The sequence below is a fragment of the Ceratotherium simum genome, chromosome 3 (genome assembly GCF_057802395.1).
Source record: "Ceratotherium simum simum isolate JZ-2026a chromosome 3, ASM5780239v1, whole genome shotgun sequence".
NCBI lineage: Eukaryota > Metazoa > Chordata > Mammalia > Perissodactyla > Rhinocerotidae > Ceratotherium > Ceratotherium simum.
The window spans coordinates 11,262,121-11,286,235 of record NC_141902.1 but is presented as its reverse complement, the minus strand read 5'-3'; the positions used below and the strand labels follow the sequence as shown (position 1 = coordinate 11,286,235).

General features: G+C 40.2%; 1 long non-coding RNA gene across 3 annotated transcripts in view; it reads right to left on the bottom strand.

The window, feature by feature from the left end:
* The window catches only part of LOC147917418 (uncharacterized), a 33,710-nt gene extending 14,878 nt beyond the window's left edge, over positions 1–18,832 (bottom strand). For 2 of the 3 annotated variants that reach the window (XR_015549671.1, XR_015549670.1), the window contains exon 1: positions 18,636–18,832. This is a non-coding gene — a long non-coding RNA (uncharacterized LOC147917418). Of the gene's footprint in view, positions 1–13,256; positions 13,313–16,245; positions 16,451–18,635 lie in introns of those variants that run through there. The other variant, XR_015549672.1, reaches the window with a different exon arrangement.
* Positions 18,833–24,115: the final 5,283 nt, after the last annotated feature.

Below are 24,115 nucleotides of genomic sequence, written 5' to 3'. Positions count from 1 at the left end.
TTTTTACCTGAAAAGAAACTTTGCCTTGAGTATAATACATTTGAATTACGTGGAGGTTTTGTCCCTTGGAGTTCAGAGCTCCTTATTATCTAGAGAGAGACGACTAAACTATGGAATAATAGGCTGATATACTTGAAAGGAAATGCTGGTATGTTTGATTTAATCAAAAGATTATAAAATGACATTATCAGATCTTTCAGACAAGAAAAATGACTCCTTTGAAATCAGACATCAAACAAAAATCATACAATGGAATTCCATTATAACTACGTAACCTTTTTAAATATCCACTCCTTCATTCAACAAATATTGGCTCACCAAACATGTATTGATCCCCACCAGGTGCTAGACACTGTACCAGGCACTGGGAATATGTGGATAAACAGGACATAGTCTCCGCCCTCATGATGCTTAGAATCTATAGAGGAAAAGTTGAGTGGGTAGATTCTGCAATCCTGAGAGAGAAGGACTCTGATAAAGGTATACATTCCAAGATAGTCTCTAATTACTGTTATAATAGAGATGTTGACTTAGTCCATTCGAGCTGCTGTAACAAAATACCACAGACTGAGTGGCTTATAAACAAGAGAAATTTATTGTTCACAGTTCTGGAGGCTGCAAGTCTGAGATCAAGGTGCCAGCATGGTCAGGTGAGGGCCCTCGTCTGGTTTGCAGACTTCTAGTTGTATCCTCATGTGCTGGAAGGGTCAAGGGAGCTCTCTGAGTCTTTTATAAGAGCACTAGTCCCACTCATGAGGCTCCACCCTTATGACCTAATCACCTCCCACAGGCCGCACCTGCTAATCCCATCACCTCTGGGGGTTAGGATTTCAACATATGAATTTGGGGGGACACAAACATTCAGACTATAGCAGGTGTGTTGCAGTCTCTTTTAACAAAGAACAGGACATTTCCTAAAAGCTCTATTGGACAATGATCTCATCTTGGAGGTGAGGAAAGAAAAGCAAAGTGTCAGTCTATGTTTTGAAAATTTTCTCGCCAAATACTATTAATATCACTTGTTTTGAAAACAAAATAAAAGATATATTGATGTTCTATGAGTCTGGTAACATCGAACTGATGAGCAAGACCTGACAAAAAATGAAGTTTTGATAACCAAACTCTATCCCCTTGAGCAATTAGCATCCTTCTTCTGTGCATTAAAGAGAAATAAATGGATAGGAAATAAGCCCACCCCATTCTACCCCACAGCTGAGGTGTAATGGCCTTGAGGTTAGAAGGACCAGTCAGGAGTTAGCACGAATGTGAGCATGGAGGAGGGGGATGGGGAGCTCTATGAGGAAGTCTGAGTCCTGATCACAGAGACATTACACCTCCCCATTCAGATTATTTCTTGTGTGTGTGTGTGTGTGTGTGTGTGTGTGTGTGTGTGTGTGTGTTTATGTGAGGAAGATCAGCCCTGAGCTAACATCCATGCCAATCCTCCTCTTTTTGCTGAGGAAGACCAGCCCTGAGCTAACATCTATTGCCAACCCTCCTCCTTTTTTCCCCTTTTTCTCTCCAAAGCCCCAGTAGATAGCTGTATGTCATAGTTGCACATCCTTCTAGTTGCTGTATGTGGGACCTCAGATTATTTCTAATCCTTTCTTAATTGGAGTTTGAGGAGGGGGAAGACAGAGATTACACAGTCCAGTCTGCGTCTTCTCAGGTGCTTTTATCCTGTGGGGGAAAATGCTCTGGCTGACCCTCAAAGTTGATGGTCCTGATCAGGATGTGGATATCTCCGTACCACCAAGTCAAGTGGTTGTTTTGCAACTTTGTCAAGCACCTGGTGGAAAGACCGCTCAGTTTAGCCAAAACACATAAATGAGTTAAGTAACCTCTTAGAAAAAACCTGGCCAGAAGCCATTCTGCAGTAAGCACTTACCACATTGCAAATGTGTTCCTCCTCATTAGAATCCATGCTCTCAGAGGGCGAGGACCAAGTCTTTCCTCACTATGTCCTCAATGTTTGGTCCCACTGTGTTTTCCCCTGCATGAGATGCTTCCGTACTCAGTTAGTGTTGAATGACTGAATGAGTGAAACGTTCCTTGAGGGATTCATACTAAAGTCATATATTGGCTTCTGGTTTCCTCATTTTATTTATTTATTTATTTATTTATTTGTCTAAGGAGGACTAGCCCTGAGCTAACATCTGATGCCAACCCTCCCCTTTTTTTCTTGAAGAAGGTTGGCCCTGGGCTAACATCTGTGACCATCTTCCTCTACTCCATATGGGACGCCGCCACAGCATGGCTTAACGAGCAGTGCATCAGTGCACGCCCAGGATCCGAACCTACAACCCCTAGGCCGCTGATGAGGAGCTCGTGCGCTTAACCACTGTACCACCAGGCCAGCCCCCTCATTTTATTTTTAAGTGTAAATATATAGAATGAATAAGATAAAGAGCAACCCCACTCTTTACAGCAGGAACTGGCAGGATAGAATCACTTCTGACCCAACTAGCCACGCTACCATGGAGTGACCTTAGGGTTCCTTTGCACTTCTCCAGGTGGTGAGACCCGCTAAGCATCTACCAGGTTGCAGGTCCCATAAATGGCCTCAACTGTTTCCATAAGGTTTAGTCAAAAAGGAGAGAAGAATTGGTGATCTCTTTGCTACTGATGTATTATAAAATATGGATAAGCTCATACGTACTGTTCCAAGTTATGGCTTCTGGGCATATTCTGATGAACTGATAGAAAATCAATAGGACCATAGCCAGAATGCGGCCAACATGGAAAAGTTCAGTCCTATTCCAATTGTCTCAATTTTTTCACTTTTCCCCTAAGAACCATGGTGAGCTATGAAATTCCAGTGTTCCCACACTCCATTGCAAATGCAATCTGATCGGGGTGTCTTACTCATCTTTGTATCTCCTCCTCCATTTTCTAACCTCAATCCCATTCCAGGACCTAGGACAGTTTACAGAACACTGCAAATCTCATAAACGTTTTTCAGATGAGTGGCATTTCTTTACAGCTAAATATGTTACTGGGGGGGAATACATATTCTTAGAAATCCTTGTACTTTTGCAAATCTCAAGAGGCCAAGGAACGATAATTCAGATGGAGTCTATACTAAAAAACCTCAGTAAAGAAAACCAAACAATATCTTATTATTTGAGTCTGTTGCAAATGTATTGTTATTATTTTCATAGGGTTTTCTTATAACTTTACTCCATAACATTTTTGTGTGTGTGTGTGAGGAAATCAGCCCTGAGCTAACATCCATGCCAATCTTCCTCTTTTTGCTGAGAAAGACTGGCCCTGAGCTAACATCCGTGTCCATCTTCCTCCACTTTATGTGGGAGGACATCACAGCATGGCCTGCGCTCCCGGGATCCGAACCCTGGCCGCCAGCAGCGGAGTGCGTGCACTTAACCACTATGCCATGGGACCGGCCCCTCCATAACATTTTTTAATTGAAAAGAAATCTGTTTAAATCATCGAAATTCAACTGCTCATTTGCTCAAAGAAGATATTTATATAGCTGTTTCTCCGATAGGAACAACTGGTTCGCTGCATGCAGAATTGAATTCTTTTCATGGTTATTTCAATACCCAGGTACCAGTCATGCATTGCTTAACGACGGGGATACAGTCTGAGAAACGCATCTTGAGGCGATTTCATCATCATGCGAACATCGTAGAGTGTACTTACACAAACCTAGATGGTGTAGCCCACTACAAACCTAGGCTATATGGCACTAATCTTATGGGACCACCTTTGTATATGCAATCTGTCATTGACCAAAACGTCATTACACAGCACATGACTGTATATCTAAAAGGTAGTATAACCTGGCATTTCTTTGGAGGTTTATTGAATTCTTTGACTCTGTCCAGGCACATTATGGATATCAAGTTTTTCTTGCTACACTATAGATATCATTCATATTCACCTAGGTAAGAATTGGGTTAACCACAGTACACTTTTTTTTTCTTCAGAATGGTGTCTTCTAAACATTGGAACAAGAAATCTATATTTTAGTTTATATTCAGCATGGCTTCTAGTAGTTTCCATTCTGAATTTTACATTACAAGTAAATCAATTCTAATTTTCTCAAAACGAAAATTACTCAAGAAAAATTTCAGAGATAGCAAACATTGATCCAGCATGAAAACTGAAATAATTTAAAATTCATTACTTGATCTATTACCTCACCCATGCAATATCAGAAATAAAATAACTCTTCATGCCCCCTCAAATTTTATGCCAGTGACATTGAGTTTCTTCACCATTCTTTTACACAAAAGACTCCTTTTTTTCAGACACAGTTGTGCAAGACAGAAATGGCTTCTCAAAAAACACAACTATGTTAAATAATTATTTAATAACTGTGTAATTCAAACTCTCCCAACCTTTACTCAATATTATTCATTTGGTGACACACAATAAATTTTTTATATTCAGTCTAAAATTTTCAACATAGTTCAAGCTTCTTTTATAGATGCTACTTTGAACTCATCTGTTATAGTTAGATGGGGGGGAGTCTTTAAAATGTGTTAAATTTAGCATAATGTTTGGTTCTAAATTTTTTTAATTCTAATAATTGCATAATTATTGTTATGCAATTTATTTATTGCATAAATAATATTATCTAATGTGTATGTTCATGTACATAGTAAATATCTCTTTGACATATATAGGGGCAATTATTATAACCCCATTTTATTGAAGGAGAAAGTAAAAGACTAATGAGTTGTAAAAATTAGTATGAAATAAAAGGAATAGGATCTGGGTTTCCCAATTCCTAACCAAGCGCATCTCTTCTGATTATTAACTTTTAAAGATTCAGATTCTAAAATCAAATATTTTAGTACATCTTCAAAATCAAAATTTGTCTCAGCTAATACAGTAACTTGAGGTTCAAAGATGTTAGTAATTTTCATTGGTTCACATTGGTTCAATTGCTGTAGAGATCAAGTTTAGAGCACTGTGAATTCAAGTCACTTTAAAGCACACATTGGTGCTGCTGACCAATACAGAGAAAGGAGAAACTGCAGGTGTAGCGGTGAGCGAGGACGATGAGTACAGGATGGGAAATATGGAGTGTGGGACCCAGAGACAGATGTTCAGGTAGAGTTATTCAGTAGGTGGTTATACATAGGGACTCTGATCATGCACCAGTTAATTATAAAGGCACTTGGGACACAGAGACAAATCCCAGTAGAGAAACAGAGGAGGGCGTAGGTATCAGTGCTGTCAGGTCCTGTTAGGGCATAGCAACCACACTAGTTATTTTTAATAGAGAGAATTTAATATAGATAATTGTCAGCTACATATTGACTAGCTGGAAAGGCAAAGAGAGAACTCTAAGGTCTCACAGAGGTAACCACTGTAGGAAGCCACTACCCTCTGGAGTTGGAGAAACAAAGGGAAGAGGTTGAGATTATTAACATTTAGAAGCTTGGAGGAGGATCCTCGTGTGCCTGGGACCCAGACCCTGAGGAGGGGGCGCTGCTGGCCTGACCCTGGTGTCTCTGAGGGAGCTGGAAGAGGCTGATCTTGCCAGCGTTAGTGAACCTACAAACTGGATTCAGCTTCTGCTGTTGGACTCAACAGCGGCTGCCAGGGTGAAGTGAGGCAAGGGTGACCCTGACAAAATTAGGAAGCCTGGGCGAACTCGACAGAAAGCAGTAAGTCCTTCTCCCTCTACCAGCTGTGCAGTCTCCCTGGTGCCCTCTGACGGCAGAGCCCAACATGGAGACTCCTGACCAAGCAGAAACATGGTTTACAAAGTCCCAGCCTCAGCACCACAGAGTGGGGTATAGAAGGATGAGAGATTTGGAGCTGAGAGGCAATAGTTTAATAACTGACACATAATGGTCTATTCCAATTGTGAGGAAGAGGTTCAAAAATGTTTTGATTGGGCGGGGGGAGCGAGGATGGCGAGGGGGATGATTCGGCACACGTGTGTGGTGATGGGTTGTAATTAGTATTTGGGTGGTGAACATGGTGTGATCTGTGCAGAAGTAGAAGTATAATGATGTACACCTGAAATTTATACAATGTTGTAAACCAATGTTACTGCAATAAACAAAAAAAAAAAGTTTTGATAGATGAAGTCGAATTGAGTCATAGATGCTACCATTTATTGAATAATTACAATGTGTCAAGCATGGTATTAAGCACTTAAAGTCCATTAGCTCATTTAATTTAATCCTCACAACAACCATTTGAAGTAGATATCATTATTCCCAGTTTATAGACAAGAAAACCAAGGTTCAGGAAGGTTAAGCGAATTGACCAAAGCTATACAGTGAGTCGTTCCTATAGTCTAAACATCTGTCTTCCTTTAAATCTTGAAGTAGTGGTTTTCAAACTGTGGTCTGTGGAACCCTCAAGCTCCAAGAGGCTACCTGAGGGGCCTCAGTGGGACGACAATCAGGTGAGGCTTGGCCCCCACCCCTGCTTCCAGCTGCAGTAGTTTTATCTGCTTTTACCTAGTTCATAAATGAAGCAGGTGCAGAGGGAATGTGGAAGCCACATAAGATTTCACTTGGAAGAAAGGAGTTTGCTGCTGGAAAAGCTTGAAAATCTCTTCCTTAAGAGCAGATTGGTGTCTCTTTTCCCCTGCAGAGCTCCTCCTGCACAACTGCTGCTGCTCAGTTTACCATCGCTTCTCTCCTATTCCAGTTTGACTCGCAGATTAAAGGTGGAATTGCTTTCTTAATATCCTATTGGTGCCATCTAATTGCTCCTTTCCTAGATTGATGACTCCTACTAAGAAAAGATGCTTTAAATTTATCCCAGAGTTTGACAGACTCAATAGTGCTCTTGGACCTCTGCATTCTATCTCCCCACTCAAGACCGAAGCCCAGAAGTCACCTTCTGTCCCAGCCAGCTCCAACGTCACCTGCTCATTACCTCTCCCAGCTGACATCTGATATCTCTGTTTTATAACCCAGCCTCCTGCCACATCTCTGTGCCTTCCTAAAGGAGAGAAACTATTTTTTCTCTAGACAGTCTAAAATCATGACATATGTAACAATTTTAAAAGGAAGGCCCACAAAGAAGTCTACTGAAACCCTATTCGGTCTGCTCATCCCCCAGCAAGCCAGGAAAGGCAGATTGTAGCACAAAGGGGGCCATGGATTAAGGTAGTGTGCCTTCATTTCACAGGAGAACTTTGTGTTAAGTCAAATCCAGGCATTAAAAGAAGGATTATTAAAAAGTAGTTGTCCTTGACCTAGAATCTCTAAATCTTTTCATTTATAAAAGTTAATTTTATTTCAACTAAGTCTAGTATTATAGTCCTTACGTGGATGCTATAAATGATTATCTTTTGAAAATGAGGTGGGGTATAAATATTATAAAATTTGGGTCATACTTGTAATTAGTCATTAATATGCACATAAAGAAAATCTTTGTGCATCTTAAGCTTTGTCAAAGAATTTCTGCAAGTATATCAAAGAGACATAATATGACATTGGGTAAGGATGCAAATTAATTTTAAGCCATGTGGAGCCATTAAGAATGAAGATGAACGTGCCATAGAGAATTAAGAGCAATTAAAAACACTTATGGCTTTTTAATCTGTACAAAACAAACTACAACATTTTATCATTATAAAGCATCTAGCCTCATAATATTTAAATGCTCACACAAGAATTAGAGAGAATATCTTAAACCAAAAGAAAATAATTCCTTAGAGTTACTGCATGTAGCTTTATCATTTCCAAAATGCTTCTCCTGATGACTCATTTGAGCTAGAGAACAGTCCTTTACCCAGGAGAGGTATCTATAGCCTCAATTTACAAAACCCAGAGATATTTGGTGATAAGCCCAAGGTCACATAGAAACATAAAGAATGACACGTAGGTCCTCTGACTTCTACTACATCACACACAGCATCCAGCAAGGACGTAGCAATGTTCTTGCACGTGCACACTAGTGTAAATACACACTCATGTGTGCACACACAGGCTCTCCTTATAGCTTACATCTAAATGACCAGGAAAATTTAAAATCATTCCCAAAATTACCATTTGGAAGAGCTGGATTATATGAAACCATAAACTCACATAGTTAAACTTAATGTTGTTACATATGCATTTATCACACCCTGCCAAGTATTATTGTATTTTTATACATCTCAGTTTCACTATTAAACCACAAACTCATTGAGAGAAAAGACCTTACCTTATATTAAACGTATTTTTTGTCCTCAGAGTATTTAACAAAATGCCTTACACAAAGTATGTATTTAATGTGAGGTGAATTACAATTCAAGCATAACTACACCACACACTTTTTAAGAATAAAACAAATTTAACTATTTTTACAAAGTAGTCAATTGAGGCAAAGCCTTTGTGTGAATTAACCAAGACAAGTTAGTGTCAGACTCAGATCTAAACTCTAAAATCTAAACGATGTTAACAATGAATTTGGAGATTTAGAAGCCTTTTCATAAGTTTCTGTTTTACCTGTTGCCTCTTAATCACACCTTTTGGTGTGTTTTGGTGTGATTAAGTCTATAGTCAGACTCCTAAGTCAATGCACATCCAGCTTACTTGATATATACGTATTGAGCCACTGCTAGATTCTCAATAAAAACGTATTGTGTGAATGAAGGAAGGAAGGAGGCCATTGGCAAGTAGCCCCATGACACCAGAGAGATGCAAAGCCATGTGCTCAGGCTCAGGCATTGATTTCTACACAGCCAGATTACCAATGGCTCCCCCAGCTCCTTCTCCTCACTGATCTGAAAAGCAGGCAAATCACGTACATCTATATCAGCCCATAAAAAAGAGCCACTAGGCTCGAGTAAATTGAGGTCTAACTTTTATAGCAATGTCCCAGCTCGGGGCATCAGCTTCATTCTCCTGACAGCCATTGTGGAGAGGAAACACTCCCTTATTCTAGATAGCTCCTTGTGAGTCCACTTCTTTAATTTTCCTAATATGAGATCAGTAAGCATCTGAAACTTTCATGGCCAGGCCAGAACTGAATGAGTGAGCATTCCACCCAGAGACAAATATGTTGTATGCAACATACATCCCTGGACTTTACTAAATGGTTTTCATATTACATTTTCCAATTACACTCAAACCCTGTAGTTAACAGCTTTTCACTAATTTGAAATTTCATTTCAAGAAGAGCAAAGAGTAGCTTGACTTTATTTCTGAACATAAAAACCGTCTCTATTTTTTAAATTCCCTCTTGGAAGTTTCTAAAAAGTCCTTTGATTTTAATTTATCCTGAGCCTTTCCATTTTTAAACCTAACACTAAAGAATGATTGTAGCCTGTGTGCCCTACACGAAACCACACTCAGTATTTCTCCCCAGCTCTCTTGATAGCAAGTTTGGCTGTGTGTATTTGAGCAATAAACTAACAAAGAGGTTAAGGAACTAACATAATATCAGTAAATGAATTCTTCTCAAAAGCAAATTTGAACAAATGCCACTTCACTGCACACATTACCTCCTTATCAAAATTATGTCAAGGACAGTTTTTAAACCTATCCAAGATCTCCCAGAGTTCAGTTCAAGCCATCTGAACTGCAGTGTGTAATTCAACATCCTCTGCTGTACTGCCATAGTGTTCACTTTACCTCACGTCACATAAGAAGATGTTTTGGAAGAACCACAGTTTTCAGATATTTTCCTACCCAGAGCAGTATATTAAAATAAACTGAATATTGGGGCCGGCCCTGTAGCCTAGTGATTAAGTTCAGCATACTTCACTTTGGCTGCCCAGGTTCAGTTCCTGGGCACGGACCTACACCACTCGTCAGCGGCCACACTGTGGTGGCCACCCACATACAAAATAGAGGAAGACTGGCCCAGATGTTAGCTCAGGGCCACTCGTCCTCAGCAATAAATAAATAAACAAACAAACAAACAAACTGAATACAAGGGAGAATGCAAATAATCTAAAAATTTGGGAAAGAACCACATATAAATAATATAATTTCAGTGCTCTCCTAAGCATTTACAGACTTGTCCTCAATGCTGGGTCTGTCTCTGTTAGACTTAATAAAAATTTATTTACTAACAAAGATATAATCCTATATTATCCCATAAAGACTTTTTTCTCCAAAAGGAAACTTTGAAATACAGGAAAGACACACGTGACTATTAACTAATATAACAGATGGCAGAGTGACATTCCAGCCAAGCATAGCTGTGATTAATGTATGTGCAAACATCCACTCAATAGAAAAATCTCTACAGCACCAAATAGAAATCCTGAACAAATCATGGGTTGTTACGACAAGTCTTCATTATTTTTACAACCCTGGAAACTGTTATCCATTTTGTTATCATGGTTCAGCTACACCCACTGGTGGTAAAATAAGGGCAGATACCCCTAAACAAAATATTTACGCTATAATGGGCATCTTCTCTGAAAATGGCCTTTCTGTGCCCTGACAGCTCTATTTCTATTACACAATTGTGCAAATCAGGATTGGTTGGACTAAGGATGGATGTTTAACCCAATTAGTATAATTGCATTTCTTCAACTTAAAATTTGGAATTGGAATCCAATAGCCAGTCAGCAACATGCCCACCTGGGCACTCTGGAGCACCTGAGAAAATAAGTGGTGGGGCTAGGGGTGTGGGATGGATGGAAAACAGAAGGGAGGTGGCGGCTTCCCAATCTTTCCAGCTCCTTTTCAGAGTCCCTGCTGCTTTCCTGCTGTGGCAATATGTTCCTCTCTCCTTATAATAAATTCCCCTGTATTGCTTAATTCTCCTTGAGTTGACGTGATACCTAAAACCCAGAGCCTTAAGTAATCAGACACCTGTAAATTAAATTAGTTACTCCTGTATTTTTATTTACACTTCCATAAGTCTACAGCTTATCTCTTCATCCAAAGTACAAGCTGCCTGAGAGCAACGACCATTCTTTATACACCTTGCACACACACACCACACAAACAATATAGTAATATATTGAATATAGTAAACCAATTTTAAATACTTGCCCTTTAATTATGGCTTTATGTTGACATGATTTTCCCTTTTTTTAAAAAATGTTATTGTTTATAATTATGATCCACTGTATGACCTACATGCAAGTACATATGTTGTTTTTGAAGTGTTTCCTCAGTGTTTGCAAACACCATGAATTAACCTCCTGGCTCTGTTTTCCAACTTTAGGATGACAGATTGTGTTATGTGCTGTTCCTCCTATTACTACTGTAACTAGTCAATGTTAAAATGCAAACTCAGAAAACCAAGGAGCAGCTCTCGGGAGAATAGGTACACTGCCCATAAGGGCAGTCAGATCCCCTCCCCTTGGGAAAAAAATTTCTGTAACCAGGTCAGAAAGAGTTGGACGAAGTGACTGCACTGCTGAAGAGCAGCTGGTGGGAAAGAAAAGGGCTAGCTTTAGTAATCGCCAACCTTCCTTTCTGAAGTATCTTTCTAGCCTGTAACTATCACCTCTTCTCTCAGAATTGCCTCTCTGAGCTATTTAGGATGGGCCGATGACAGTTCTATTTGCATTATTTAACCCAAGAGTGACCTGGAGCAGGTCTCTGCTTATTCATTTGAGGGTCCTCATATTCCCCATAACAAGAGTCAATGTTCTGGTTACTTCACCCTCACATCAAGCAACAATCTCCCAGCAGTACTCTTTAGTTGATCTCATTTCTTTTCAATTTGTCCTCCATAAGAAACCAGTTCTAAAGTCAGGTGTTTCTGCATGACTCCTTTACTCAAAAATCAACATGGTTCTCAGAGGCCAAAGCTCATCCCATTTACCCATTAACCTTCATTTCCTACTACACTCACTCAACCATTCAACAACGTGTATCAATCATCTGCGAGGGCGGCATTTGCTCAGCACTGGGAACACAGCGAGGAATACAGAGAAGTAAACAGGGTGCAGTTCCGTGGGGATAAGTGGCATAATAGAGAAAGATATGGTGCTAACAAAGCATACAGAAGGCGTACCAAATCCAGTCTGGATGGGTTTATCAGAAAGGGTTTCCTGGAAGAAATGATACCAAAAGATGAAATGTAAAGCGCAAGCAGTTATTAGGAAGGTGATGACGAGCAAGAAAGCAGCCTTGGGAGAGTAAGGGGTAGGGATATGGACAAAGGGGAGCATTCCAGGCAGGAAGAAATACGTGCATGGGCCAGTAAGCAGATGGTGGCAGTGGAGGTGAAGAAAAGAGGATGAAGATAGGTAGAATCAATAGGACTTGGTAACAGACTGGATGTGGGCGGTGAGGGGAGAGGGAGGTACCAAAACTGACTACCGGATACCCAGCATGAGCAACTGTGTGGACAGGAGTGCCCTATGACGAGATGGATAAAAGTGTTTGCTAAGATCATAAAGGCTAAAGAAACTTTTGTCTAATATGGCATCTTGGGTAGAGGTAAGAACATTTTAAAAGTTGAGCTCTTGAGAAAGATGCATCAACATATTTATGATAGGATATGCACCAAGTAGTTAACAGTTGCCAATTCAGTATGGTGGCATTTTTACTTATCTATATTTTCTAAATGTTTCGGTATGAACACATATTACTTTATAACATGAAAAATATAGGGGTATTTTAGACAGAGTATTATTAAAAATCTTAAAACACATGTATGTTATAATAAGGCATATATGAGATAGACGAATGAAGCAAGATTGCAGCAAAATATAACAATTTTTACATTTTTCTAGGACCAATATGATCCCTATTTCTTCTTTAAAAAAATAAAAGAATTGCATGTTTGTGAAACCACAAATGAGGTAGCACCATCTGGTATTCAGCTTGAAGTCTTCTGGTGAAGTGCAGCAAAGTCATATTTCAAGGCTCACATTATCCACTCATCTGTTCCCTACGGTGTTAACCTCCTCCCCACTGAAGGAAGCAGTAAGCAAGGCTGATGCTCACGGCCCAACACAGCCCATGAGTAGTGCTGAGAAATTAAGGCAAAATTATTCCTCATAATGATCACGGACTTAATTATTTGAATTTGTTCACTTCCTCCCCAGGCTTTCTGGCTCATATCAGTCAAGTTATTTTACCATTTGAGGCATGAATGCATTTTTTTAATTTTTTCATTGTTTTTGCCTTTATCTCAAAGAGCTTGAGGTCACTACAGACTTTTAGTTCCCCTCTAAAAATGAGGAAAACACTATATACTCACCTCACAATATTTAGCACTTTGAAAAACTATGTTTTTAATCCAATATCAGCTAATGGCTACGAGGAAGAGGTAATGACCATCAGCTGATTACTCAGTTGGGCATCCGTGGCAAAAACAGACTCCCTGTTCACCAAACAGGTTTCATCTTCTTTCCGGATGTACAGCTATACTGGGTGCAGCCATGGGGCTATTTGGATGAGGACTGCGGCTGTGGAGATGGAGAAAAGTAATGGATTTGAGGTTGGGGAGAATCATTAGACTCAGTAACAGATTGGATGTGGGAGGTGAGGAGAGAAGGAGGTGTCAAAAATGACTACCAGACGCCTAGCATGAGCAGCTGCGTGCACAAGAGTGTCCTATAATGACAGAGAAAAGTGTTAGACTGATGAGGGGATCATAAAGTCTAAAGGAAAATTCCAGTCAGTATGACTTCTTGGCAGGGGTGAAAACAACGGAATGTGAATAGAAATTGTGTTCGCCACTTACTACTCTGGTCCATAAAAGCCACACTACCATCCTTCATTCTTACTGCACCCACTGACAAAATATAGCAGACTCAAAGGCCCTAGTATCTAGTGGAGCCATAAAAAGAAAGGAGACGGGTCCCTGAATGACCATATGGAAGGTAGATGGTTTCCTATGGCTGCTGTAACAAATTACCACATATTTAGTGGCTTAAAACAACACAGTTATTCTCGTACATTTCTGGAGTCAGAAATCCTAAAAGGAATCGGCAGGGCCACATTCCCTCTGAAGCTTCAAGGGGAAAATCTGTTTCCTTGCCTTTTTTAGCTTCCAGAGGCCATCTACATGATTCATGGACCCATCCTCCATCTTCAAAACCGGCACTATAGTATCTTTCAATCTCTCTCTTGTCCCTCTGCTTCTGTTATCACATGCCTTCTCTGTCTGTCCTGCCTCCCTCCTTCCCTTTTAATAACCCCTGTGATTACCTTGGGCCCACCCGGGTAATCCAGGATAATCTTCCCTTCTCAAGATCCTTTACTAAATAACATCTTCAAAGTCCCTTTTGCGTGTAAGGTAACATACTCACAGGCTCTGGGGCTTAGGGCATGGACATCTTTGGGGTGTGGTGACCATTATTTTGTCTAGCACAGAAAGCATTTTGGACTTCACGTGAGTGACAGAAAAACTTGTACTGTGTTAGTCCACTAACTTCAGGGGGTTTGTTTCTTACAAGCTGATGTACTTTAATTAACGATGTATACAAATCCAACAGTAACCATCTATCCCTAGCTGGATTGTAGGTAGGACAGCAACCACATCTTACTACATTTTGTTACTAAATTGCCCTACACATAACCATGTCATAATACTCTAAAAATGTTTACTAATAATGATAAGGGCATCTTGTTAGTGATAGTTAGAAACAGACTAGGAGTAGCTCAAAATTTTATTTAAGCAAATGGCTTCAACCTTTGCCAATCTTAAAACTTTAATCAGAACTTTTAACACCTAAGGGAAAATAGGCTAATTTACGTCTTAACTTTCTTTGCCTGAATTATTTCTGGTAAAGGTGTTACCAAGAAATGAAATGGTACAAAAAGAAACAAGGACATACAAAGATACAGGTGAGAACAATAACTCATGGACGTGGTCTAAGTAATCATATACTTAAGGTTTTTCTCCCTTTCATGAAATGTAGGACTGTGGAATTATTACTTTGAGGTCAAGTCAACCTCAGTGTTCACGGAGTTTACTGTCTTAAACTTTCTATTGAGGTCATGATTGGATTATCACCAAATGTTGTTTTTATGAGAAAAAAACTAAAAGGTGAGGTAGGGTCATGTTCCCTCTAGACATTCATCACCAGCAAATTCCTTATTACCCTAATGACTGTTCACCGGGAAAAAATTTTAATGAGTTTTCATGTTTTCCAATTTAGAAAAAGAATCAGACTTTAATGTGAATGCATTTTTAACATTTTTCCGTGCTTTAGGGAAGGTGCTTTTAGGAGGGAGATGTAATGAATGTTTTTAATCATACTAAAATGGTTTGCCCAGAGTCTGTGGCTTAATTCAACTTTTCATTGACAGTAAAATAGAAAAGACTAAGCACATTTATCAGCAAGGGCTCCTCCCTTCTCAACACAGCTATCTACTGTTTAAATATATTTGGAAGATAAAACTCATTTAGGGCAATAGGAACAAACAAGCCTGCCTGGTTAATTTTCACGATCTTTTTTTTTCCACATGGATCTATACAGATCATTGCCCCTCTTCTGAGAACACCTGACCCCATCCCTCCAAGCTGTTCTCATCCTCAGGATACACCTCACCCTGTTCCACAGACACATTCGCTTCCCCTTCTCCCTGGCTGGTTCTTATGTGCCCTTCAGGTTTTCAATAAACTCTTAATGTCATCCATGAAAATGTCAATGCTGTGAAGATTTACGTCCCATTGTTCTTCGCAGGCCTTTAACAGCAAAGTCAACAACCTGCTTTCGACAAGCTTGTCCTCGGATTTAAACTGAACAGAGACCAAAAAGTAATTTCAGTCCCATTTCTCTTTTCTTTCATTTGAATCATACTCGCAGAGATTCCATCTACATATCTCCCCAAGGACATGCCTTTCGCCTCACCATCTTCACGCCTCCTCACTGCTTTCCAAAGTGCCGCCCTCAACCCTCAGGGATATTCCAGTAGCTTCCAGTAGCGCCTTTCTGCCCTCATCTACAGGACTGCAGGAGTCAAGGGGAGGCAGATTTGAAGACCATAACAAGGAGGGTGATGAAGGCTTTTACACACAATGCGGAATTGATCTGTAAATGGTGACTGGTTCTTGAGAAGTGGAGAGTGGATACCGAAACAAATCACCAGAGAGAAGAGTTTCTCGCCCTACATCTATCTCCACCACAGGATATCTGTTCAGCTTCGCAACTGATATCCGTAACCTCAACGAACTTCCCAGAAAATGACATATTTCATTATTATCATATGTTCTACCATTAAACATGCTTCAGAATATACATAAGCAGTTATATAACACTTTCAAGTTTTCAATTTTAAATAAACTCACAAACCAGATTCTGGAAAATTCTGGAAGGCTGGTGTAATCAACTGGGTAATTTGTACAAAATCCACCTGCCTCAATTCTAGGAATTTTGAGTAGTCCACTCACCTCTCCACCACTTCTTTTGGCTCTCCACAGCCTCCGTTTTCTGGCTTATTTCATGAAAAGGAAAGGTACCACGCAAATCTCCTAGACAGCAGCTGGGGCACTGGTGAATGCAGGCCAACCAACCCCTGTAGTTGCACCATCCAGTACTGCCTGGCTCATAACTTCTGGGTCCCGTCTGGGCAGCATTCGCTGTTTTGTCTGCACCCTGAAATAATGTGACAAGGTAGCTGCAGTACCTGGTAAAAATTTAAATGTAGCAGCTATAAAGTAGCTCCATTACAATTTTTAAAAATGCTCTTTACATCACCTCTTTTTGTCATTGCCTCTAACTTTCCTCCCTCAAGAACTACCCCCAAGGATGTAGGGCAATAGACTTTATTCTAAGGATTTCAGAATTCGTCCCTAAAAGGTATGATTAAGGACTAAAAATGTTATTATCCAAACTAATTAGAGGGAGTTATGGTCTAATTTAGTTCTATGATGGGAAGCTGTTCTGAGTTGGTTTTATTGGAAACACAAAGTCTATTATATTCTAAATTCAGTTGCACAATTCCACAGCAAAGAATTGGGTAATCCGTATAGCTCTTCAATTTTCTTGCTAAGATTCAAAGTTTTGCTTATTTCGGGTTATGAAATATGAATTATTTCAGTGAATCAACCTCTAATTTCAAGGAGATTTGAGGAACAACTCTTCAATTAGTCTTTATCATGCTTGCTTAAACCTTGCCAGCCATCTCTCTCCTGAAAGTAAATTAAAGTGAGAGGAGAAAGAATCTGAATGACCTGCCATAACACAGCTGGCTACTTGACAGATAAGTCTTCATAAGACCCATCATTCTGAAGAATGACATAATTTTAGTTCCAAGCACTAAGCGTGCTCAGAAAAAGTTATAAGGCAATGCAATGAGAAGTCAGAGTAATAATTTGTGTGTGTGTGAATAGACTATCTAGGTAAATATTTACATCTGATAAGTAACACATACCCATTATTTATCATTCATTTTTAATAGTTTTCCTGCCTTGAAAATATTTCTTTACCCAGGCAGATGTTCAGCTTCTCCATAATGTTTAATTATTACCAACATGAAGCATACTAACTTTTACTACTATTATGTGTTCTTTAATTATTATTGTAAGTTTTCGGCCACAATTCACAAGACAAACACCTAAAAAACCAGGCCTTACCAGTCCCAGAGTGTCAGTTTAAAAAGTAATTTTTATTTTAATCATCAGAAAACATTAGCAATAGAAAAAGACACAAAGTAAATAGACTATTTCTATTCTATGACTCACAGAAGAAGCAGCTACCATTATGTGCTCCTAGACACTGTGCAAATCACTTTACGTGGATTATCTGATTTAACTCTCAAAAACGCTCTTAGGATGAGGAAACAGAGGCTCAGAGAGGTAAAGTAACTTGCCCAAGCCACACAGCTGCTTAGAAACTGGCCTATAGTTTAAGTCCAGATTTGTCAGGACAAAGCGCTCGATGAATGTGACATGTTGCCTCCATGTGCAGACACAGGCCCACCTGCAAACTGGCCTGTGATCCCCGCTCATGTGCTGAGGCAGAGATGGTTGGCTGTCTACGATTGTGCCTCCCTTCCATGCATAATGTTGATGCTGGTAAATGTCCACTTGGTGACTACATTTTCAATCCCCATTCCATCTAGATGAGCCGACAATACAGACAGGTAGTTACCAAGGGAACATGGGCAGGACTCATGTATGCCACTTTCAGATCTGGGCCATAAAAACCTCCCACGAGATCCTCCGTGCTCACCTGCCACCCCATCTTCCATTTGATGTCAACCAGAGTTGTCAAATAAAATGCAAGACACCCTGTTAAACTTGAATCTCATAAAAATAACAAAGAATGTGGGGGCGGAGTCAAGATGGCGGCGTAGGCAGACTCTGAACTCACTTCCTCCCGTGGACACAGCCAATTTACAACTACTTGTGGAAAAATTACCCCTGAGACAGAACTGAAAACTGGATGAGAGGAACTCCTGCAACAGCGGACAATCCTAACTGGGGTAGAAGAGGCAGAGACTCCCTTCTGGAGAGGAAAAACGCCACCTTCACAAGCCGCCAGCTTCACGGCCGCCGGGAGCAGCGCACAGGTACGCAGCCTCCCTGGAGGCGCGGGGCCCTGAGCCGGGAGCGCCCCCGCTGTGGGCATTTTGTGGACCCAGCACAATCGACACCAGCGGCATAATATCTGACTGTGCCTGCTACTAAGGCATTGGGGAGCACCCCCAGAAAACCCGGTTCACAAAGAAACTAAAACTGGCTCTTAAAGGGCCCGCGCACAAACTCACCCGTTCCAGAAAGCATCCTAAAATCACCAGAAAGAAAGGTGCACAGTGCTTCGGTGACAAGAGACTCACCTAATAGGCCCTGAGTGCATCTCGGTGAGGGGTGAGACCTCTCCAGGGACTGGGACATTGGCGGCGGCCATTGTTGTGGCCTGGTGTGAGCGTGCTGACACAGACGCCATTGGAGTTCTCCCTGAGGCCTGCTAGCCCAGGGTCTGCTCCACCCGCTAGAGCACCGAGTTAATCCAGCTCAGCCAGGGCAGGCAGCCCACCCTAGAGACTAGCCCCACCCAACAACAAGCCCTCAGGCAACGTGTGGGCCTGCATAGATTGGTGACTGGATTCTCTGCAGCCTGGCAACTGAGCTGACTTGAGCGGGGCAGGGTGTGCACAAGGAGCGGGTGGAGAGTGTGGGGCGGTGGCAGAGTGTGTGGGGCTCCCGCCGGGGAGAGACTGGGTCCACTTGGGGAGGTCGGGGCGCTCACACGGGGCAGGACTGTGTTGACTGTGTGTGTGGACCTGTGGGCGGCAGGGCTTCTCAGCCACAGAAGACTTGTACTTCTCAAAGACCCACATAGGAGGTTTGCTCCACCTTCCAAAACCTGAAACAATTGGGTGCTCCTGTGCCTGAGGCCAGCCCCACCCAGCTGCAATCCTCAGAGAGCTGACAAGAGACCTAATAGGCTAGAGGCTTACAGCAATTGTAAGGCCCTGAGCCTAACAACCTGCCACGGTGGGGGCCTACTCACTTAAAAGAAATACTGTAACACAAATGTGGTATTAGAACTTGCAGCCAACTGTGCTGGGGCTCCCCACAGCTGATAAAGAGACTGAAGGGCCCACAACAACTACAAGCAGCTGAGCATTACAACAGCTGGCCAGGAGCATAACTCAGCCTCCCTGGGCGCCTACAGGGAGAGCAAACAGGCCACAGCAGAAGGACACACGTAGCCCACATAGGGGTCACCCCTGGAACATTGAGAACTGAGGGAAGCACACTGGAAGCCTCCTAAGCCATCACTTACATAAGGTCACCTATCCAAGAGCAGGAGACATAGCTGACCTACCTAATACGTAGACACAAGCACAGGGAAAGAGGCAAAATGAAGAGGCAAAAGAATACATTCCAAGTAAGGGAACAGGACAAAACCCCAGAAAAGGAACTTAGTGAAACAGAAATGAGCAACCTACCCGACAGAGAGTTCAAACTAAGAGTGTTAAGGATGCTCACTGATCTGGGGAGAAGAATAGATGGACTCAGTGAGAATGTCAACAAAGAAATGGAAGATATAAAAAAGAACCAATCAGAAATGAAGAATACAATACTGGAAATGAAAAACTCATTAGAGGGACTCAAAAGCAGAGTAGAGGATACAGAAGAACGGATCTGTGAGCTGGAAGAAAGACTAGAAGAAATTACCCAAGGTGAACAGGTAAAAGAGAAAAGAATTAAAAAGAGTGAGGACAGTCTAAGGGACCTCTGGGACAACATCAAGCGCACTAACATCCGTGTTATAGGTGTCCCAGAAGGAGAAGAGCGAGACAAGGGGGCAGAGAATCTATTTCAAGAAATAATAGATGAAAACTTCCCTAACCTAAGGAAGGAAACAGACATCCAGGTACAGGAGGCACAGAGAGCCCCAAACAAGATAAACCCAAAGAGGCCCACACCAAGACACATCATAATCAAAATGTCCAGAATTAAAGATAAAGAGAGAATCCTAAAAGCCGCAAGAGAATGTCAAGTTACATACAAAGGAAACCCCATAAGGCTATCAGCTGACTTCTCAGCAGAAACCTTACAGGCTAGAAGAGAATGGCATGATATATTTAAAGTGCTAAAAGGAAAAAACTTACAGCCAAGAATACTCTACCCAGCAAGGTTATCGTTCAAAATGGAAGGAGAGATCAAAACTTTCCCAGATAAGCAAAAATTAAAGGAGTTTGTCACCAAGAAACCAGTGTTACAAGAAATGTTAAAGGGACTGATTTAAGGGGAAAAGAGAAGACCACAAATAGGAAAAATTATCTATTTCCACGATTAGAACGTAATGGATACAAATGCACAAAAAAGAGGTTGGATATGACATCAAAAACATAAAAGGAGGGAGGAGGGTAGTTAAAGAGTACAGCTTTAGACAGAGGTCAAACTAAAGTGACCATCAATTCTGTATAGAAGAAGTAAGGAACAGAGAAGGACTACTAAAACACTGAGGAAAAAAAAAAAAAGTTAAAAAATGGCAGTAAGTACATACTTATCAATAGCTACTTTAAACGTCAATGGACTAAATGCTCCAATTAAAAGGCATAGGGTGGCTGACTGGATAAAAACAAGACCCATATATATGCTGCATACAAGAGACACACTTCAGACCTAAAGACACTCACAAACTGAAAGTGAAGGGATGGAAAAAGATACTCCACGCAAATGGCAATGAAAAGAAAGCTGGGGTAGCAGTACTCATATCAGACAAAATAGACTTTAAAACAAAAACTGAAAAAAGAGACAAAGAAGGGCATTACATAATGATCAAGGGAACAATCCAACAAGAGGATATAACACTTGTAAATATCTACGCACCCAATGTAGGTGCACCTAAATATATAAAGCAATTATTAACAGACATAAAAACAGAAATAGACAGTAACACAATAATAGTAGGGGACTTTAACACTCCACTTACACCAACGGATAGATCATCCAAACAGAAGATCAATAAGGAAACATTGGCCTTAAATGACACACTAGAACAGATGGACCTAGTAGATATATACAGAGCATTCCATCCAAAAACCGAAGAATACACGTTCTTTTCAAATGCACATGGAACGTTCTCCAGGATTGATCACATATTAGGCCACAAAACAAGTCTCCATAAATTTAAGAAGATTGAAATAATACCAAGCATCTTTTTCTGACCACAAAGGTATGAAACTAGAAATCAACTATAGGAAGAAAATCAGAAAAGCCACAAATACATGGAGATTAAACAAAATGCTACTGAACATCGACTGGGTTAATGAAGAAATCAAATAAGAAATCAAAAACTTCCTGGAGACAAATGAAAATGAGAATACCACATGCCAGAATTTATGGGATACAGCAAAAGGGGTTCTAAGAGGGAAGTTTATAGCAATACAGGCCTATCTCAACAAACAAGAAAAATCTCAAATAAACAATCTAACAATGCACCTAAAGGAACTGGAAAAAGAAGAACAAACAAAGCCCAAAATCAGTAGAAGAAGGGAAATAATAAAAATCAGAGCAGAAATAAATGAAATAGAGACCAAAAAAACAATAGAAAAAATTAATAAAACCAAGAGCTGGTTCTTTGAAAAGATCAACAAAATTGACGAACCTTTAGATAGACTCACCAAGAAAAAAAGAGAGAAGGCACAAATAAGTAAAATCAGAAATGAAAGAGGAGAGGTTACAACAGACACCTCAGAAATACAAAAGATTATAAGAGAATACTATGAAAAACTATATGCCAACCAATTCGACAATCTGGAAGAAATGGATAAATTCTTAGAATCATACAACCTTCCAAAACTGGATCAAGAAGAAGTAGAGAATTTGAATAGACCAATCACCAGTAAGGAGATCGAAACAGTAATCACAAACCTCCCCAAAAATAAAAGTCCAGGACCAGACGGCTTCCCTGGTGAATTCTACCAAACATTCAAAGAAGACTTAATACCTATCCTTCTCAAACTCTTCCAAAAATTGAGGGGGAAGCTCCTAACTCATTCTACGAAGCTGACATTACCCTGATACCAAAACCAGACAAGGACAACACAAAAAAGAAAATTACAGGCCAATATCACTGATGAACATCGATGAAAATCCTCAACAAAATACTAGCAAATCGCATACAACAATACGTTAAAAGATTATACACCATGATCAAGTGGGATTTATTCCAGGTATGCAGGGATGGTTTAACATTCGCAAATCAATCAACGTAATACACCACATTAATAAAATGAAGAACAAAAATCACATGATCATCTCAATAGATGCAGAGAAAGCATTTGACAAGATCCAGCATCCATTTATGATAAAAACTCTGAATAAAATGGGTATAGAAGGAAAGTACCTCAACATAATAAAGACCATATATGAGAAACCCACAGCTAATATCATCCTCAATGGTGAAAAACTGAAAGCTATCCCTCTAAGAACAGGAACCAGACAAGGATGCCCACTGTCACCACTCCTATTTAACATAGTATTGGAAGTCCTAGCCAGAGCAATCAGGCAAGAGAAAGAAATAAAAGGGATCCAAATTGGAAAGGAAGAAGTGAAACTGTCACTATTTGCAGATGACATGATTTTATATATAGAAAACCCTAAAGAATCCACCAGAAAACTTTTAGAAGTAATAAACGAATATGGTAAAGTTGCAGGATACAAAATCAACATACAAAAATCAGTTGCATTTCTGTACACTAACAACGAAGTAGCAGAAAGAGAAATTAAGAATACCATCCCATTTACAATTGCAACAAAAGAATAAAATACCTAGGAATAAACTTAACCAAAGAGGTGAAAGATCTGTACACCGAAAACTATAAAACATTTCTGAAAGAAATTGAAGAAGACACAAAGAAATGGAAAGATATTCCGTGCTCTTGGATTGGAAGAATTAACATAGTTAAGATGTCCATACTTCCTAAAGCCATCTATAGATTCAATGCAATCCCTATCAAAGTTCCAACAACATTTTTCACAGAAATAGAACAAAGAATCCTAAAATTCATATGGAACAACAAAAGACCCCGAATAGCTAAAGGAATCCTGAGAAAAAAGAACAAAGCTGGAGGTATCACACTCCCTGATATCAAAATATACTACAAAGCTATAGTAACCAAAACAGCATGGTACTGGCACAAAAACAGACACACAGATCAATGGAATAGAATCGAAAGCCCAGAAATAAACCCACACATCTATGGACAGCTAATCTTTGACAAAGGAGCCAAGAACATACAATGGGGAAAAGAAAGTCTCTTCAACAAATGGTGTTGGGAAAACTGGATAGCCATATGCAAAAATGAAAGTAGATCCTTACCTTACACCATACACAAAAATTAACTCCAAATGGATTAAAGACTTGAATGTAAGACCTGAAACTGTGAAAGTTCTAGAAGAAAACATAGGCAGTACGCTCTTCGACATCGGTCTTAGCAACATCTTTTTCAAACACCACATCTGACCGGGCAAGAGAAACAATAGAAAAAATAAACAAATGGGACTACATCAAACTAAAAAGCTTCTGCACAGCAAAGGAAACCATCAACAAAACGAAAAGACAACCTAACAATTGGGAGAAGATATTTGCAAACCATACATCTGATAAGGGCTTAATCTCCAAAATATATAAAGAACTCATGCATCTCAACAACAAAAACTACCAACCCAATTAAAAAATGGGCAAAAGACCTGAACAGACATTTCTCCAAAGAAGATATACAGATGGCCAACAGACACATGAAAAGATGTTCAAAATCACTAACTATCAGGGAAATGCAAATCAAAACTACAATGA